Genomic DNA, 20,409 nt, shown 5'->3' with positions numbered 1-20,409 from the left:
TATCTGACCTATATGAGGATTTGGAAATGTATCCGTAAGGAATGCAAACGGGTGCTGTCCTCAGGCAGTTTACAGTCTATTCAAAAAGGAAACATTCATTGTTAGAACAGTTGTCATTAGGCCCAGCACCGTAGCCTAGCAGCTAAAGTCCTCACCTTGCACGCACCGGGATCCCATATGGGCGCCAGTTCTAATCCTGGCAGCCCTGCTTCCTATCCAGCTCCCTGCTTGTGGCCTGGGAAAGCAGTTGAGGACGACCCAAAGCTTGGGACCCTGCACCCATGTGGGAGACCTGGAGGAAGTTTCTGGCTCCCGGCTTTGGATCGGCATAGCATCGACCATTGCAGTCACTTGGGGAATGAATCATTGGATGGAGATATTTCTCTCTGTTTCTCCTCCTCTCTGTATATATCTGACTTTGCAATAAAAAGAAAGAAGTCTTAAAAAAAAAAAAGGTTGCCATGCTAGCACTAGGCCCTTGTTTTCTGATCTCCATTCAAACCATGGTTTTGAAGTGGATTTCCTTTAGAATCTGACCATTTTCTTTCTGGCCATAGTCTGCTGGGCCCCAGCTAATTTGACCAGCTTCCTTGGAGAGCACAGATTGCCTGGACATCTGGATGCATTCAGAGTCCGAAACTTCAACATCACTCCTGGAGGTCAATTAGTATGTGGATGGGATCTTTGCAAATCGGTAATGATTCCAAATCTCTGACTTATCATCTCAATTTCTCTTGCTGCAAGGCAGGCATAAAAGATGAGGTTTACACCTCTGCCACTGCAGAGTCCCCATTAAGTCCACGCTCCTCCTTGTGGATTAACTCAACACATTTTCTTGTTTAGGAACTTCTCTCTACATGCCTCACGTCCCTGACTCTGTGGTAAAAGGCTTCTCTTACCTGAATCGTTGTGGCCTTCTTACTGAGATGCCCCATGCCAGGGCTGGGTGACTTATAATACTCAGACATGAGAAATCACGGTTCCATTGGCAGAGAGTGGATGAGATAGCAAAGGCATCCTCCATGGCTCATGGTGAAGAAGTTGCCTATGTTGAGTCAAAACAATTGTAGGCAGGGGACCTGGACCAAAATTGGGAAGGGCTTCAGATGTCATGTAACACTGAGTGTGCAGTGAGGTTCACTCGACTTAGTCCCTTATTTATTTAATCATGATGTATTGAGAAACTGCCATTTGGCTGACATTTCTGCTAAGCATAATATATTGCTCCCTGCCCGGGTAAAGCTCAGAGTCTAGTTAGGAAAACAAATGCATCAACTAAAAATAAACTGAGTATATATTAATACTGTTCATGGGGCAGTCCAAGGGTCTGATATTGTAAAGAAGGACCATCTACCAAATTCATGAGCCAAAGAAGGCTTCTTGGAAGAAGAGACATAAAGCTGAGTCCCAAGGAAGCTGTAGAAGTGTGGGAGAGTAGCAGAAAGCATTTCGGGTGAAGGAAACAGTGTGTAAGAAAGGCCTGGAAGAATGAGACCCTGGTGAATGTGAGAGACGCTTAACTGGCAGGGCCGTAGGTGGTAGGATGAGGAAAGACCATGCTTCAGAAATGAGCTCATAGCAGATGAGACTTTTAATCCAGAATAAGAAACTTAGATTTGTTTTCATATCAAAGGTGTTAAGCCGCTGGAGTAGCATACTTAGTGTTTAGACACTGTGTAACTGCAGCATGATATAAGGGTGATTTGGTAAGTGCCGTAGTACTGCACAGTTGGAAGCCGAGTCAGAGTGGCAGATTTGGTTTTGTTTTTTTTTTTTTGTAAATGTGTGATTTTGACACTACCTCTCAGTGCTCAGTTTCCATGCGGGGCCTTGGCACGCACCTGCCTGCAGGTTTAATCCAAGGCTTCCAACAGCCAGCGCCTGTGGCTTTTCCTGCCTTTTCTGGTAACTGCAGTTCAATGGAGTGTTAGAGACTTAGTGGCTCCTTGAGATTAACTCTTAGATAACTAGCCCAGCACCCTTTCTTATCCCAGAAGGGGTAACTGACTTGCCCACCGTGGTAACATCCTCAATAACCATGTTTATCAGCTCACTGCCTGTCATCGTCTCTCTTACCCTGACTTTTGCTGTGTCAAATACTGTAATCTTCTGATTCTGGGCAAGTTCACATCCAACGGCCAGGTGACTTGGGGTTATAAAGGCTTAGCCATCCCAGGCTCAGCGCCACAGTCCTTCGCAGGGTTTGCTGAGGCCAAACCTGGGTTTTGTCAGATCCTCCCTCTCTGCTCATCCTGTTTGCTTCTCCTTCTTTCCACAGGGCTGGATCCAAAGAAATATCCCCAGGATTAATCATGTCCTTCCAAAGTTGATTCCCAGAAATTCCTCATCGAACAATTTTTACTTTAATATAATTTTATTTGAGACAGATACTGAGAGAGACAATTTTCCATCTGCCCTTTGAATCTCCAAAAGACTGCAACTTCTGGGTTAGACTAGGCTGAAACTAGGAACCAAAAGCTTAATGCAGTCTCCCATGCAGGTAGCAGGGACACAGCTATCTGAGCCGTCACTGCTGCCTCCCAGCATGTTAATTTCAAGAAGCTGTAAATGGGAACAGAGCCTGGAACTCAAACCCATGTGCCCTGATACGGGATGCAGATGTCCTAGCTGGCATCTTCACTGTGGGGACAAATGGCCACCCCTCCAAAGGTGCTCAATAAGGAATCCTACAGGGGCCCGGCATGATAGCCTGGTATGGCTGGGATATCATAGGGATGCCGGTTCCCGTCCAGGCTGCCCCACTTCCCATCCAACTCCTTTATGGCCTGGGAAGGCAGTCGAGGACGGTCCAAAGCCTTGGGACCCTGCACGCACATGAGAAACCCAGAAGAAGCTCCTGGCTCTTGGCTTTGAATCAGCTCAGCTCCAGCCACTGTGGCCACTTGAGGAGTGAACCAACAGGTGGAAGATACTTATCTCTGTCTCTCCTCCTCTTTATAAATCTGCCTTTCCAATAAAAATAAATAAATCTTTTTAAAAAAGATTTCCTACAGGCTTGATACCTTAGCCTCAGAGTCTGTTTTCTGGGGAACTCCCAAATAATGACAGTGATTTTCCATAGGATCACCTCTCAAACTTCAGGAATTCGCTGGCTTTTGCTAGATAGTCAAAGTCAAGGCAGTATTTGGTGTTGCCAATAAACTGGACAAACACAAAGTTGACTGAGTCTGTGTTGTGGGATAGGAAGGAAAGAAGAAGGACTTTGCAGCTTCGGAATGGTATCATTCGTCCAGGGGATATTTCTTTGGATAGAACCGTGTATTAAGTACCAACTATTCTCCCTTCCCTGACTAGATTGTTGGAATCTCAACCATTACTGCCTCACAAGTCCCTTCTGTGTCTTGTAAAACACACACATGGGAGAAAGCACTCCATCCCAGGTTGATGCTGTATCCTGGGGTGTCTGCCCTTCTGACTTGCCCGGAGAGAATCATCTGGAATCCTCTGCCTTCTCTGACACCAGGGAGAAGGGTTGAGGGCAGTGGGAACTAGCATCCAAGGGGCAGTGCTCAGCAACCAGGGGAGAGGAGTGGGAATGCTTGGGTAAGTGTTCCAGTCCCCAAATCCTCTAGAAGACCATTTTGACACATTTCCCATGATTCCCAACAGACTTGAAATAGTATTGGGTCCCAGTTGTCCACAGTGGAAATCAGCTTATTAACTCATGCTTTGTTGGCTCTGAGTTTCTCCATCTCATTTCTCCAGTGTCCAGATTGGTACTTCCTGGCATCACCTCCCTAAATTAAATGTTTTTGTCTAAGCTCTGGTTTGGGGAAACCCCATCTATAGCACCTATCTATCTCCAAAAAGTGGTTCATTATCAATTTCACACAGCTTCTAGGGTTTTTAAAAAATTATTTATATTATTATTGTTTTTAAGTTAATTTGTTATTTATTTATATTTATTATTATTATTTTTCATTGGAAAGGCAGATAGAAAGAAGGAGATAGAAAGGAAAAAGATCTTACATCTACTGTTTTACTCCCCAAGAGGCCACAACTGCCAGAGCTGAGCTGATCTGAATCCAGGAGCTTCTTCCAGTTCTCCTGCAGGGGCCCAAGGCTTTGGGACATCTTTCATTGCTTTCCCAGGCCACAAGCAAGGAGCTGGATGGGAAATGGAGCATCTGGCACTTGAACCAGTTCCATGTGGTCCCAGTGGACACAGGCAAGGTTTTAGCCATTAGACTATCACACTGAGCCCACAGCTTCTAGTTTTTTAAATAAACCATCTAGGACCCAGTGTGGTAGCCTAGCAGCTAAAGTCCTCCCCTTGCACGCACTGGGATCCCATATGGATGTTGGTTCTAATCCCGGCATCCCCAATTCCCATCCAGCTCCCTACTTGTGGCCTGGGAAAGCAGTCGAGGACGGCCCAAAGCCTTGGCACCCTGCATCCACATGGGAGACCCAGGAGAGGCTCTGGCCTCCTGGCTTCAGATTGACTCAATTCTGGCTGTGGCAGCAGAAGTGAATCAGTGCATGGAAGATCTTTCTCTCTTTTCCTCTCTATATCTGATATTCCAACAAAAATAAGTAGATCATTAAGAAAAAATAAACTATCTAAGCATATCTGCTATTGTTAGTGAAGAAGACCTGTCCTATTTTTGGGGGGTGGGGTGTAATTTGATAAATAAACAGAAAGCATTATTTGCAGAGGTAACAAAAAAACTCTACAAGCAAGCCCAGTTTAAACGCACTAGTTAAAAACCTCAGCTTTTGGAAGTGACCTCTGTGAACCTATTTCTTTCGTTCTTTTTTTTTTAATCTTTTTTTTTTTTTAAAGATTTTAAAATTTTATTGGAAAGGCAGATGTACAGAGAGGAAGAGAGACAGAGAGGAAGATCTTCTGTCTGATGGTTTACTCCCTACGTGGCTGCAACGACTGGAGCTGAGCCAGTCCGAAGTCAAGAGCCTCTTTCAGGTCTCCCACGCGGGTGCAGGGTCCCAAAGCTTTGGGCTGTCCTCGACTGCTTTCCCAGGCCACAAGCAGGGAGCTGGATGGGAAGTGGAGCCGCCAGGATTAGAACCAGTGCTCATATGGGATCCTGGCGCGTTCAAGGCAAGGACTTTAACCGCTATGCTATCGCACCGGGCCCCAAACCTCTTTCTTTGAATAGATCCATATCTCCATCTTGGGAAGAAATTATAGAGCCTGGGGTCTGTGCCTGATCCTGCAGGTTTTTGGAAGGATGCCTCAGACCACGCCCACCGAGCCAGCAGCCTTCCTTCCCCGGTGCATGTGCCGGGGCTGCCTTTTTGTTCCCTGTCACAAGCTAGGAAGACCCATCTGCCTGTATGATTAATGAGCTCTCTGCACAAAAGCAGCAGAGATAAATGTCCTCTAGGAGCCAGCGAAGAGAAATGAAGAAATAGGATGGCTAATTTTCAGGCATTCTTTTAGAGTCTGAGCCCCTTCCCTGCATCAATTTAGCTATTATTTCAAAAACTAATTAATCTTCAGTGAGGCAGCTCCAAGAGACCTGTGTTTAGATCATTAACAACCCGTGGATTATGAAAAGTCTCACTCGCAGACTTGGCTGTAGCATTTAGGTTAGCTGAACACTCTCCAGTATTATTCTGGTTAAATCCTCTTCTAGCCATCCTTCAGACCATTAAGAGCAAACAATTAAGCATGATGGATTTCAGTCGCTCAGTAGCTGCTGGAATAATGTCCTCCCTTCCTCTTTGTTCTAAAACCACCCCTGTGCTGAGTGTTTTGGACCAGCGTTTTAGATAATCATGTAGAACCAGGTAAGAACAGGTGTCAAGAACATTTGGCCTTTCACACGTGGGAGTGCGTTGGCAAGAGGAAATTCCAGGGCTCCCCTAGGGAAGCAGCTTGCAATGCTCCTCAACTCTCAAAGACTCCAGCTTGCAGATACATCACTATGTGTAATACCATTTCTCTGGCAAGAGTGAGGAGCAGCTTACACTAGACATTAAAGATAATTTTATGACTGAATGGTGGTAATACCCTAGAAGAGGTTGGCAAGAGAGATGAGGGTTTCTGTGAAAGTTCAAGGCCATTTGCTCTTGGAAATCTTGTTCACTGAATAAGTTGGGTGCCCACTGTTTCCCTGGCACTGTAGAAATTTCTGAAAAGATAATGGTAATGGAAGCAAGTGATATTCCTACCCTCTTGAAACTTGTAGCTCAAACTTAAAAAAAAAATGTGGAGATTCGGAATGTTCTTGAAGTATTTAACTGGAAGTCATGGTAGAAGGGATGGCAAAGTTGGGAAAGGCTTTCCTGAGCAAAGACCCTTGAAGCCGAGAGCTGAAGGATGAGTGTTAGCTGTTTCAGAAGGAGCCTCATCCAGGAAGAGCAGCACATGTAAAACCCTTGAGGTTCTCATGGAGCCTAGGTGGGCGGAAGTGCGGAACAAGAGCCATCGATTTGGAGTAGAGAAAATAAAAGTGTGTGGTTTGCTATGTTGTTATTTTCAATGGGAATGCTCGGAAAATTAGAAGCTAGTAAAGTGGGACAAAATGTAGAATGCGGTCTTCAAGGGCTTAAAAATATCTCTGGAATTTCAGAATGGTAGTCCCCTACTGATGAACTGCAGTGGGAAACTGGAGCGTAGTTCAGCGCCTTGACAAAGACCACACCGCCGATTGGTGGTGAGAATCTTGCCAGGAGCTTGCCTAGGGTTGGAGTACATAATTTACATGAATAGCCAATTTTGAATTAAATATATCAGGAAAAAAAATAGCTAGTTTTGATCTCTTTGAACATTTGATTGCTATACTTAGAATGAGAGTATGTAGGAAAAAAACGTGGGTTGATGAAAAGTGAACAAAAGTGAAAAACTTGAGACACAAAAAATAGCAAACATCACAATGCATACACCATACCATATTGATCAGTAACCGCTCTCACAGAGTTGTTAACAGTAAACTAGTAGGGATAGGAGATTTCCTGCTAACCCCAGAAAGTACCCACCAGGCTTCAGCTTTCGAAGCTGTCAGAATGGGCCTGGCTTGGTAGCCTAACAGCTAAAATCCTCACCTTGCACATGCTGGGATCCTATATGGGCACTGGTTCTAACCCCTGCAGCCCCAGTTCCCATCCAACTCCCTGCTTGTGGCCTGGGAAAGCAGTGGAGGATGACCCAAAGCCTTGGGACCCTGCACCCACCCATATGGGAGACCCAGAAGAAGCTCCTGCTCAGCACAGCTCCGGCTGTTGCAGCCGCTTTGGGAGTAAATCAGCAAATGGAACATCTTCCTGTCTGTCTCTCCTCCTCTCTGTATATCTGAATTTGTAATAAAAATAAATAAATCCTTTTTTTAAAAGCTGTCAGAATGCTTTTTACCTTTGTCTCATTCTTGAGTTTTTCTTCTCCATGAAAACATTTGAATGGTTCATCTCTGTAACTGCTGGGGAAGAAAGTAAAAGGTTACTACTGACTTTGTGTAATCCTTAAATACCAGCCACAGCTATAAATTGGGTTATAGCAAGTGAGAGGTTTGTGAAGGGGGCTGTCACGCCAGTACGAGACTGGACAGTCATTAATGAATATGAACTTTAGAAGCAGATGAAGGCACTGTGGCAGGTTAAAGCGTCCGCAGAAAGAGTATGCTTGTTAAGAAGGCCAAGATGCACCAGGCACTGTGCTTTCCTTTCTATAGGTAGGTTCTTCAGGAGAATCGGCTGCCCCTCCCCGTGAGCACTCAGGTCCAGCTGTGGGATGGGTAGGAGGCAGGCACGGGAGGGAGCCATTCTTGCTGGTCAACAGGTGCAGGTTTCACTTGAAAAGGTTTTCTTAGAGCAAGCCTGGTCAAGGCTGATTGACCCATTGGGATGATGTGTGCAGAAGCTGGCACTTTTGACACTTTAAGTGACCTATTGGAAAAGTTTTTAATTGGGCCCTGTGTGGTAGTCTGGCTGTTAAAAATCCTCGCCTTGCATGTGCCAGGATCCCATATGGGTCCCAGTTCTAATCCCAGCATCCCCACTTCCCATCCAGCTCCCTGCTTGTGGCCTGGGAAAGCAGTCGAGGACAGCCCAAAGCTTTGGGACTCTGCACCTGTAGGGAAGACTCAGAAGAGGCTCTGGGCTCCTGGTTTCTGATTGGCTCAGCTCCAGCAGTTGTGGCTGCTTGGGGAGTGAATCATCAGATGGAAGATCTTCCTCTTTTTCTCTCTTCCTCTTTGTATATCTGACTTTCCGGTAAAAATAAAATAAATACTTAAAAAAAGTTTTTGATTTCTTTTGAAATTGGGAAAAAATGGTTATAATCCCACCTGAATCATATGTGTTTTTATTGAAAAGTCACCCAGATATTTGTTTTTAATGGCATTAAATCATTTACCTCTAGGAGGTGAAAAATGTCTAAGAGGTCTGCTTTTTTAAAGATTTATTTGTTTTTATTGGAAAGGCAGATTTACAGAGAGAAAGAGATACAAAGATCTTCCATCTGCTGGTTCATTCCCCAAAATGGCTGCAATGGCTGGAGCTGATTTGATCTGAAGCCAGGAGCCAGGAATTTTTTCTGGGTCTCCCACATAGGTTCAGGGGCCCAGGACTTGGGTCATCCTTGTCCACTTTCCTGGGCCATAGCAGGGAACTTGATGGGAAGTGGACCAACCCGGACATGGTCTGGTGCCCACATGGGATCCTGGTGTATACAGGTGTTGGGTTACCCCTAACCCTAGACACCAGTATTTTTGTCTTCTCATAAATTTTCCCCTGCTTCTTCTGGTTACACAAACTTTGTGAAACCACTTGCCCTCCATTTGCTGTCAGTTCTGGGAGATTCCATCCTATGAATTTTCTTTTAATGAGTTCTGACTCCAGAAATGGTCATGTAACCCAGGCCCAGACAATCAAAGCCATCCATCCCCTTGCCTCTGTGATTGGTTCAGAATGAACAAGTCACTGACTAATCAGAGCCAGGAAGGCCTGACTCTGGGACTTGGAAATTGTAGGAAGTGAGGAAGAGAGTGGAGGTCTGGAGACTTGGGTTCACTATTTCTACCAATGCCAGGCAGAGCTCATCCAAGACGCTGGAAGTAGAAGAGTTTCTGAGTTTCCAGAAGTGGGAGTTTAGGCACTACCACTTTAGATCTGCCTAAGCCAGGCTTTCATGTGTCTTTGGAGGAGGCCTAGGTCTGAAGGCTCAGGACATGGTGCAACAGCTCGCCAAGCCAGACAAAGGTGCAGAGAAAGCAAAAGCCCAAGTGACACACAAACAAAATCGCCCACAGAAGAAGAATCGGGGCATGAAGAAATCAATCTTAGGGAGGGAGGGGTAGAAAGATGGGCACTCATTTGTGCTTCTAGAATGAAGGATGTGACCTAAGGAACTGACAGGAAGCCAAATGTCAGGATTCTCCAACTCTGGGTGACACCATTCCCAAACATGGCAGTAGAAATGACACCCCAAGTTATGCAGTGTGTCGGCTATGCTAAGAGGGGTTTCCTTTGATTGCCCCACTGAGAACTGGCTTTCTAGGAGCAGAAGTCTGTGAGATGGGTGTTGACATTTCAATGCTTATTTGGAAGAGCTTTGGGGATCAATACTTGTGGTGAGCCTTGGGGGTCAACCCTTTCTAGAGGTGAGCATTTGTGTCTGAAGACATGGTATTCTTCAAGAGCTCCAGTTGTTCAATTCACAATATTTTGGGTTGTTAAGAAGGAAGTACACACAGTTTAGATTTCATTCTCTTTAACAGTTTTAACCACAGGTCAGCCTCTCCTGGGGTCAGGCAGCAGCAGAAGCAGAAAGGTAGTCACCCAAACAGAGCAGGAGAGGGCTGAGGCACCCCAGCACGAAGCAGAAGGAGAAGCTGGGAGGGAGTTTAATTCAAGGCAGATTCTGCCTGGGGCAGCAAGCTGGGGGGGAAGATGGATCTCAGAAGTTGGACTTGCAAACTTCACAATTTTGCCCAAGGCCAACACTATCTCACATAGTTTTTCTTTTTGTTTGAATTTTTAATTTTCTGTTTATCAAGATGGCTACCTGCTCAGGTGAATGAAAGATCACAGTTTGATCAGATTCCAAGTCTTTTTTTTCTTTTTTCTTCCTCCTTCTGCTCACACATCTGAGGACGGCAGCTAAAAAGTGATTTTTTAAAGACTTCTGGTTGGCAAAGAAATCAATAACACGAAAGTTCCCTTTTCTGCCTCCTTCCCCCATCCTACCGTTAGTTCTTCCTCTTCCGCAGTCCTCTGCTGGGGAAGTTTTGTTTGAGGCCATCTACCATTGTCAGAAGCCGCCTTGTTAAGCACTGGGGTCCTGCTGGGTGAACCCAGGAGGTGGAGAGATTTTCCAACAGTCCTGGCAATTAGCTCAGCTTGCAGAATCAAAGATTTGTACCAGGGAGACCGAATCTCCAGGCAGAATATTCTGTCAAGGACAAATTTCATGGCAGCCCGCAGGGAACACGTTCTTAGAAGCGGTGCCGTGAGTGAGGATGGTGTGAACTCTGGGAACAGATCAGAAAGGCAGGACCACGGAAAAGGAAGCAGAACAGTATGTACTTCAGTTCCGCGCCTTTGTCGACTGGGCCAGAGGCAGTTTGTCCCTCCGAGCTTCATGTTCATTATTTGTGAGATGTTGCGAGCTGATAGGTCCTATCCCCGAAATGCGTCAGAGGCCGACTCTTAGAAGCTCAGGGGCCTGTTTACCGGCCAGTGGACTGTCCCATATTACTGCGAGTGGAAGAGGGGCACAGTCCCTACGGGCTGTGGCTAGGGGCTGTTAAGCTCACTCTGGTATGGAAAACTGTCAAATCAATTAAGCTGGCATTAACGCAATGTGACAAAGGGGGAACTGTCACGAATTCTTGTCTTTTCAATATTGGACACTCTTTCCTCTCAGGGTTACAAAAGACTCGTGTTTTGGCCTAGGCTGTCAGGGAATACTTTATAGCTGAGGGCTAATCTGAGGATAAGGGGGAGGTTGACCACCTGCAACCCCATTGTCAGGCATCTTTAGGAGAAACAATAACACTGTTAATTATGCTAAGCTATCCAATAGGGATTCCCACTCCCTAAGTCCCACCCCCAGGCTGATCTTCCCCATATCATTACAATAATATAGTCTTTCATCAGTCATAAGTCAATCAGTCTGTTATTTAAGCATGCCCCGACATTGCTGGTACAGACAATGTCAGACATCCCAGCATCCCATTGTCTAAATATGTCCAACAGTTTCATTGGGAGTCCATCTTTGATTTGGAAATAGGGATGCATATTGCATTGTACCTTCACATCTGGATATTATACTCGCTATTACACCATCACTATACATTCCCTTAAATGAGAAGTCACAAAACAAAATCAACAACAGATATGAAGTTAAAACAAAAAATTTATAGCACCATGGAAAAATGCACCACTGAATAACCAACACATGGGTGAAGAAAACACAAAACTCTCCTGGATAAAATAATGCCACCATGTTATCCATGAGCCAGCGATAATTCAACAGAGAGAAGAAACTAGTTGGAAGAAATGAAAATGAAACAAAAACGTCAAAACACATGGGATGTAGCAAAAACAGTATGGAAAGGGTTATTGGTTTTTATCATTTGTATGATGGCTGCCTTATATCAGATAGAGAATCTGGTATTTTTCCTTTTGGGATTGGCATATTTCACTGAGCATAATTGTCTCTGGTTGGGACCATCTGGTTGCAAATGGAATAATTTCATTCTTTTTAATGGCTGGGTAGTATTTCATGGAGTAGATGTACCAGTTTCTTTAACCTCAGCGGTCATTTCCTCATCTGTAGAACACGTACTTCAGAGCGTTGCTGTGAGGCTCAAGAGCGTCGCCACAGGTGTCTTGCTTGGAAGAAGGTCTGGCACCTGGAGCCTCTCCTTGAGCATTGCTGCTGTTGAGTTGGGCAAATGACACGGTCTTTGTCAGCCTCATTTGTCATCATCAAAAAAGCAAACAAAAACTCCCTCATTTGGCACTCAGTCTACTAGATTACCAGTGGATTACCTGTGTTATCTCATTGACAACTAAAAATGCTTGTGTAAGGTAAACATTGTTGTCTTGACGGAGAAGGAAATTGAAACTTTCAAGTGGCGGAAGTGGGGCTTGATCTGTTGAATTCCGAGCCCTGGTTTTTCACTTTAACTACATACAGGATGAGTGAGGGGCTGCATGGTACAGAAGGCTCTGCTGGAACAGAGGCTCCCAGAGGGGCATGCCTCTCTTATCCGTTGCTGTTTCTTAGTGTGCTGAGAGGGCCTGATTCTGGATCTGCTTCTGTTTGACAGAAAAACAGTCTGTGTGCTGGCAAAGCAAGGGTGATGCACACCACTTTATAGTGGTTGCAGAATCAAACAGGGTCACATCTGTGGACATGCCTGGAATATACCAGGTTCAGTAAGTGCTAGTAATGAGGAGTTTCATGGAACTAGAGAATAAAAGGTGACTTGAAGGCCCAAAGCTTTGGGAACAGGAGAACAACAGTGTCATCCGTGGAAGAGGGAAGGTCAAACATGCTGCCCTGGGGAACACACATACACACACTATGACTTTGATGTGGTTAGAATGTCAAGTGGCAGTTGTCTCTCAGTCTGCATGGCGCGATTTAGCAGCAGATGTCCTAGAACGGAGAGAAGAAAGCGCAGGACCGAGGTGCCTACCTTCCCTAGAGTTGATTGCTAAGAGTCCCATTATGGCACACGGCACTTAGGGTAACTCTGGTACTCATGTCCTCTGTGCCCTGTTGATTGTGGACTGGACTTACGGACTGCCCTTCGTCACGGAGAAATTGGCAGAAGTGATGGGATGTCACTTCTGAGATGAGGTGATAAGTCTGGTTTCCATCCTTGAGTGCCCTGTCTTGCATTGCTAACACTAGGAAACTAAACGCAATGTGGTGGTAGCACCCTGTGGAGAAGTTTGGGGACAAATATCTGAGAGCAACTTCACTAGGGACCTTGAGTCGGAATCAACAAACAAAGCCGCCTTGGATTCTTGATCTCAAGAAACAGAATTTAGTGAAGATTGTGTTGTTATTAACTACTAAGTTTTGGGTTCCTCTGTTAGACAGCTGTAGGTAAATAATATACCTGGGAATTCCTGAAGGTGGGAAGAAGATGGAGAGAGAGGAGTCTGAGGGTCAGAGTGTGGAGAAATGTCCTCATTGGAGTGGTTGGAAGAGATGGGAAACCCAGTGATTCAGAACTAGAGTTGGGAGAATGGGGGCTGGAGAAAAAAGAAGGAAGAGGAGAGCACTGAAGTCCAACACATTATTGTCATTGGTGAAGTATTTCCGAAGGTCGACACAACACTTGCAAAAGTAGGAGAATGGGAAGAATTGGGAAATAGAAACAGCTTGACTGTGGACAGAAAAGAGAATTCTGAGAAGCACCACAAAAATACAACCATGGAAGCAAGACATTCTTCCTTGAAAATGGCATTTACCTGGGACAAAGACTTCTGCTTGATTGGCTCCTGTTCTAATGCTACTTGATGGGAAGTAGGGAATGGTCAGTGACAAAGGCAGACACTGGTAGGGTACCAACTAACGAGGGCTCTGGCTACCATGCTAGATCGATATCTTGGATGCAGTGAGGAGCCACTGAGAAATTCTAAACGTTAGCGCTCTGTAGGCATTAAGAGCTGGTGTGGAGATGGGATTAGCTTGTCCTTTTGCCACTTACAACTTCTCTGTTTCTACATGGAGCCTGCGATCTTTGTTCTTCCTTCAGGGTGAGATCCTTAACCATTCCAGATGAATGAGCCCTTTCTTGTTCTCACGCCTCCGTGTAGGTCAGAGATAAACAGAGGCCCTGGTTTTATTATGAGGACAGGCCAGAACATGTGTTAATCTTCAGCAACGTGATCTTTCTTGTGTACTTTCATTTAGCAGCCTTGTCTCTTATTAAATCTAATTAGTTTTTCTTCTGCTAAGAGATGGAGGGCATCCTGAAAATGAAAATGTGTAGCCTGAGTCAGATCTAACAAAGGACCTTGTCCAGGGTTTTCTGCCACTCCCTTCGGAGGTTCTTGGTATTGGAACGCAAGCCTGTCACCCTTACCCCATCTTCCACCCCAACACACACCGCTGTCAGTCATTTGCAGCAATATCTTCATTTTTTTGGTTATGAAAATTTAAGTCCCAGTAAGGAGTGACTCTGTATCACACAACCAACTAGCTACGAGGGTGGGAGTAGAACACCAGTCTTCTGGTTCCCACTCCATGATCTAAATGGCTATAGCAAGAGATAAACCAACTACATTCAGCTGAATGCCATCCATGTGTGAAAATACTCACTAATGAACTGTCCATTTAAAAGATTAAATCCCCATGCAAATAAGTCTTTCCATTGCACACTAGTCTGTCCCTTCCCATCTGGTCAGTGTCTCGGTCAGCTTCTCCCTCAGTTAGCAGATGTTGCACACATCCAGCAGTGTTAAGGGACTAGATGGGAAATGGATACCAAGCAAAACTGCACCTGTCTGTAAAAGATGAATTTATTTCACAAAGCTGATGACTGTGATACTGGGAAACTGCCACAGTCTCATGCTAAGCTTTGGCCGCTGAACATCCCTGACAGTTAGGCAATAGGTGAGGGAACAAGATCCACAAGGATGTCCCCAAGGTGGGGACTGCAAAGGGGGAGTGAGGAAAACGCAGAAGAGGAAAAGTGACTCTTGGGAAAATGGATGAAGCTCATCTTAATGAACTTGCTGTAAAAGTTAAATATGAGTTAATACTTCTCCACAATATGTTGGAACATAGTTCGGTTAGAAGAATTATGTGCTGTCTCAAATAAATCAATGATATATTCTTGGACTGAAGAATTAGAACATGGAATGAGAGCAACTTAATTATGACTTAAATTTGCTTTGAGACATAAACATATTTTCATAATGTAAAATTTTATTCTTGAGATAAAGTCCCAATCAAAACTTTTCTTCGTACTATTTTATATCCAATAGGATTTGATTTAGCAGCAGTTATCACAAAGATAAATATAGTCATTTTAAACCCCCCTCCACACACACACACACACACACATACACACATACACACACACACACACACACGAAGCGGAGGGCAGGTATCTGCCCGAGTGTTCCATTGGCTCGGCAGCTGTAGAATCCTGGTGTCACATATCGCTGGCACATTCCCATCAACCTCTGGGGGCACCTGCTGTCTCAGGCCTAACATCTGCATTCAGTTAAGGATCAGAAGGTTGGGATTGTGTTGTTTGGCTCTTTTTAAAAAGATATTTTAATTTAAAAGATATTTAAAGTTTAACTGATATTTAAAATCATATATGATTATGTGAATCTATCTGATATTTCAGTACATGTCTCTATTGTAATATTCAAATCAGAGAAAAACCTATTTCCTTATAAGCATGGGTCATTTCTTTACAGTGAAAACCTTCAAAATCCTGTCTTCTAGCTTAAAAAAAAATACATGTGCATTATTATTCTCTGTAGTCATCCTACTGTGCTGAAGCCTGTCAGAACTACTTTCTCTTATTACTTAGTTTTCATGAATCAATTTTTTCTCATCACTTCTTTCTCCTTATACTCCCCAGCTCCCTATTCTACTCTCAGTTTCTGTAAGATCAACTTTTTAGATTCCACGTGAGTGAGATTGTGTGGCGCACTGGTCTTTCTGTGCCTGTTTTATCTAACTTTTTAACCTGATGAGCTCCATTTTCATCTATGCTTCCACAAATGATAGAATGTCATTCTTTTTATGGTCGAATACTATTCCACTGTGAACTTTAGATGTTTCTTTTGTACCACAAGAATGAACTAATTTTTCAATTCTATTTTTTTTCTTGAACTTATCTGGGTATTGTTGTATTTATCTCCTTTTTTTTTTTTTTAAAGATTTCTTTTTATTGGAAAGGAAGATCAGGTTTACAGAGACTGAGAAACAGAAAGAAAGATCTTCCATCCCTGTGATTACTCCTCTGATGGCCACACAACAGCCAGAGCTGAGCTAGAGCCAGAAAGTTCTTCCATGTGGGTGCAGGATCCCAAGGCTTTGGGCCATCCTTTGCTGCTTTCTCAGGTCACAAGCTGGGAGCTGGATGGAAAGTGCAACAGCTAGGATGTGAACTGGTGTTCATATGGGATTCTGGCACTTGGGGGTGGAGGATCAGCCATTAGAGCCATTGTGCCAGTCTCCTTATTTCTTGAGGATATATTCATAGACATTGAACTGCTAAAACAAATGTATGTGTGTGTCGGGGCGGGGGTGGGGGGGAACGTTCTTTAGCCTTTTGATGCATGCCATTCTACTGCCCTGTCAGAAATATTGTGCTGTGTTATACAAGAGTAGTCTGCTTGGTTGGTTTGGAAGAGTGATGACAGCAGTTTTTAGTGCTGTCTCCAAGTTCAGAGGCATCTGACTGGGTATTCAGGATTTGCATTGAGACATTCAGATTTGCATCAGGTGAGGAATAAAACGACAGGGGAGGGAGATAAGGAGAGAGAGTTTACCTGCAAGGGTCATTTCCAAGTGCAACAGGCATGTCGCGCTCTCATCTGCCTTTGTCCTCGAGTGTCTGTGCATTGTGTTTCCTTGCAACCTTGTCTCACATCGGCTGGGCCGATAGATGAGGCACAGCAGATGATAGGAGAACTCAAGGGGCGTTTGTCCAACACACCGTGTCCGCAGGCTGCACAGTTTCCTCTGTGACAGTGGCCATGTCAGCGCCACTCCGCTCATTACAGCCTAAGGGGGAGAAGGCGACAGACAACCTGAAGCTGCTCATGGGCTGACTGCTGAACAGACGGATGAAGGAGAGAGCGAGAACGGGGCCCAGGGAGGCCTGTGCCGACAGCCAATTTATAGCTTCAGAAAGGAGAACCGGCTGCTTGCATCAAGAGGGACTCAGGTTCGACTGTTTGAGACAACAGAGAAAGGACAGGGTACTGCCTCAAAGAGTCATGATATACTTGGATGAAGATGGTTCTCAGATTGCAGGGTCACCATTCGTCTCTCTTGAGTGTCCACAAGGAGGTTACTAAAAAGGAAAGAAGGAAAAACAGAGAGATCCAGTAGAGATCTGGTCCTAGAAGGCATTTCCCCCGAGATTTTAGCACAGTCATGCCTGTGTTTGTGTGCACGCCCAAACACGCGCCCTCATATACCCACACGTCCTTTGGTGCTTCTCCCATAGCCATGTATATTAATTAAGATATCTTGGCTTCATACAGTCTTATCCAAAATGACTTAAATAATAAGGCCATTTATTATCAGCAGGGAGGCCATATAATTTATCATCCAAACAAGGAAATTTTTGTTCAGGACTAAGATGTTACAACAGATAATGCACTTGCATGGGGTAAAGCAGAAGAAGCCCCGGAAAGCCAGAATGCATCATCACCAGAACCGAGCTGCATCTCCAGACATTTGTGGGTCAGGCCAGCCCGAGGGTTACTCCTGGGACTCCAAGCCACAGGGCCTCTCGGTGTCTCAGTGGCCAGCTTCTGTCCTTAGAGCTTTCCCTCTGATCTCAGAGTTGGCATCAACAGCTTCAAGGATCCAGACATCAGCCTCACCCAAAGAATTCACTTCCCTGAAGCCCCTAGAAGCCCTTTCATCTCATTCACTGCTTGAAGTTGTGTCCTCCATTGCTTCCACCAATCGTTGTCGTGAACTGTGATGGGTTCAGAGCAATCAAAATGCACCCCTTCAGTGGTGCTTTCAGCCAGTAGGAGGATGAATAAATCAGACCTTCTGTTTGAAAGGAGGCAAGAGTGAACGATTCTGAGGGCCTGCCACCTACCCCATGCTTGGCTCATTACCCATCTTAGACTATTCGAGAGGCAGCTGTATTGTTCAGTGGAATTTATAAGCTACAAGCAACCAAGGCTGCTAAAAGGACCTTCATGCACTTCATCTCTCAGGCCCCTGCCAGTGGCTCTGTGAGATAAGTAGTGATAAGTATCATGAGCCCTTTGTCTCAGCAGCTGGGTGCGTGGACTGTGATGCCAATGGCCATATACGGTGTGGAGAGGGAAAGTGGGGCTCCGAATGGTTCAATAAATTGTTTCAGAGTTACTAACTGTCCAAGGGAGGATTATAACTCAGATATACCTGAACACCAAGTCCATTGTCATACTATGCTGTGTGAATCTCAAGTGAATACACTTTTTCCCACAGGGAGGTGGAAGGTGAGCACAGGGGGGAAAAATGACAGATACCGTTTTAATTGGGTGCAAAACTGATAAGAGGAATTGGAGTTGAGAACCATCCTGGAACCCTGTGGTTTTTCTCACTTGTGGTATGTGGCAATAGATCTAAGTACCAACGAACGACAATATTAGACAGACATCGTAAATATATTTTAATTTGTGACTCATTTAGAGGCCTGAAGTAGTGCATACAAAAGAAAGAATGGAAGGGGGGGAAAACCATTGGCAGATTTTGGTATTTTAAAGATAGTTATTAATAATTTTTCACAACAGTATGGTTGATTTTACCATATTATAATCAATACCCATTCATTAGTGGGGTCCATCTATGGGGTTGAAAACTGATACTGTACAGATACCAATGGGTGGGGTGAAAGGAAGAGAATGGAGATAAACGGAGAAATCTTCCATTTCAACAAAAACACTCCATCTTGCTGGGAGGGAGTACCAACTCACAGTCAACTGCCACCCACCGTCTCTCTCCCTCTTTTCCCACACCTCACCTCTCCCCATTTCTCTTCTTCCAATTAAGCCTATTTGGGACTCATTTCTAACAAGAGGCTGTGTGTGAGTGCTTCCTAATGATTTCGTTTTCGACATGTCAGGAGTCAGAAGGCAGCTGGGAGCAGAGTGGCTCCGATATGAGCAGCCTTGGCTAATTAGGTTTCCAGCTGCCTTCTTCCTCTACCCACCTCCCTGCCAGCCTGCCGCCCTGTCACGCCCTCTGTTGGATTGCATTCTACTGACTGTCTTGGTTAATTTGAAGATCTCATGCAGAACTATACCATCTTCTACATTTATTAAAGTTTTCTCTGCCTCAGCTGATAATGCCAGAAATAATTAGCAAATTCTTCATCCCCTGAGGCTATCTCCTCAATGGGTGACCTCCTTGTGGTCAGGGAAAGTGGACACCATCCTAGGGGAATTGGGTAGATAGAATGACTGGAGGAGGCATTATCATTTAGCTTAGGAGGCTAAAAAAGATGCCGAACTTCTTGCAAAGTCAGCTGTGAGCAACCAAGAATTGTTCTGTTCAGTATGTCAACAGGGGGCCCTTTGAAAACTGCTACTAACTACAGAGTAAGCATTTCAATTGCCTCCGTTTAAGAAACCCCAATCCTATACCACCAGTGTGCTCCATCCTTCTCTAACTTCTGGTTTAGATAAGGAAATGAGAAGAGGGAGAGTGCCCAGGGACTTCACAGCTCAGTCTATTTCTGTTTGATTCCTGAGCTTCCGGGGCCTAGCACAAATAATGTTAGGTGCATAATAGATGCTCGGCTTTCTAATATTGATCTGAGGGGTTCATGTTATTTCCTAGCCATGGGATGGTCTCTGGCTTCATTGACATTTTAGAATGTTAGAGCTCAGTTAGTGAGGAAGATGGAAACCAAAGTTGGTATTTCAACAGAAAGAATTTACTACAGGTATTCGGAGAGACACGTTGTAGAGAAAGGAGAGAGAAGCAACAGCAGAATGAGACAAAGTGAGATGCAATTGCTGAGGAAGCAGTGCTTGTTTTTAGATCTGGGTGAACAGAGAGAAGCTGTGGCTCCTGGAGTTGGGGGCTTAGATTTCTGAGAAGGGGACGGACACCCTTGCTTTGTGCTGATAGCTATGAATCAGCACAAATGGCTGTCTCTGGGAGTGCTGCACGCAACTGGAAATTGTAATCATGATCTGAAGAGGGGTGGGGATGCGGAAGCCGGCAGTGTGTGATGGGCATCTGGGAGGAGTTTTGCTCAAGAGAAGGCTAGAGGAACAGGATGTAAACAAAAGGAAGAACGAGTCCTAGTTCCCTCTTCCAGCTTTTCTCTGTCTTCCTCCATTGATGGAATTAACAAAGAAACCCAGTGGGCAAAGAATAAACAGAGTTTTGCAGACATACGTGAACCCCAGATCAGCGAAGGGTTGATTTAGAATTGAAACAAGAATTGAAAATTGGAAAATGGCATAGTGGATTTTGTGTTAGGTCTTTGGAATCCAGAGGTGAACCAGAGAGATGCAATCTACACTCCTGGAACTGATGTGAGATGAATAATTTTATATTCGGCTTGTTGGTTGCCACCGTAATCAGTAGTGTAAAGCAAAAATACAGGGCGTGATGAGATGACATAGCAGCGAAGCACGACCTTGCTTGGGGCAGGAGAAGCTTTTTTTTGAGACAGAGACATTTTCTTTCTGCCTTTGAGCTCCATGGCAACACTGAGCCCTTTCCCACTGAACTCAACCTTGACCTCTTTT

The sequence above is a fragment of the Ochotona curzoniae genome, unplaced genomic scaffold (genome assembly GCF_017591425.1).
Source record: "Ochotona curzoniae isolate NIBS_2020 unplaced genomic scaffold, NIBS_Ocur_1.0 contig_46, whole genome shotgun sequence".
Classification (NCBI taxonomy): Eukaryota; Metazoa; Chordata; class Mammalia; order Lagomorpha; family Ochotonidae; genus Ochotona; species Ochotona curzoniae.
The sequence above is the reverse complement of the archived record's forward strand: the minus strand, read 5'-3'. Positions refer to the sequence as shown.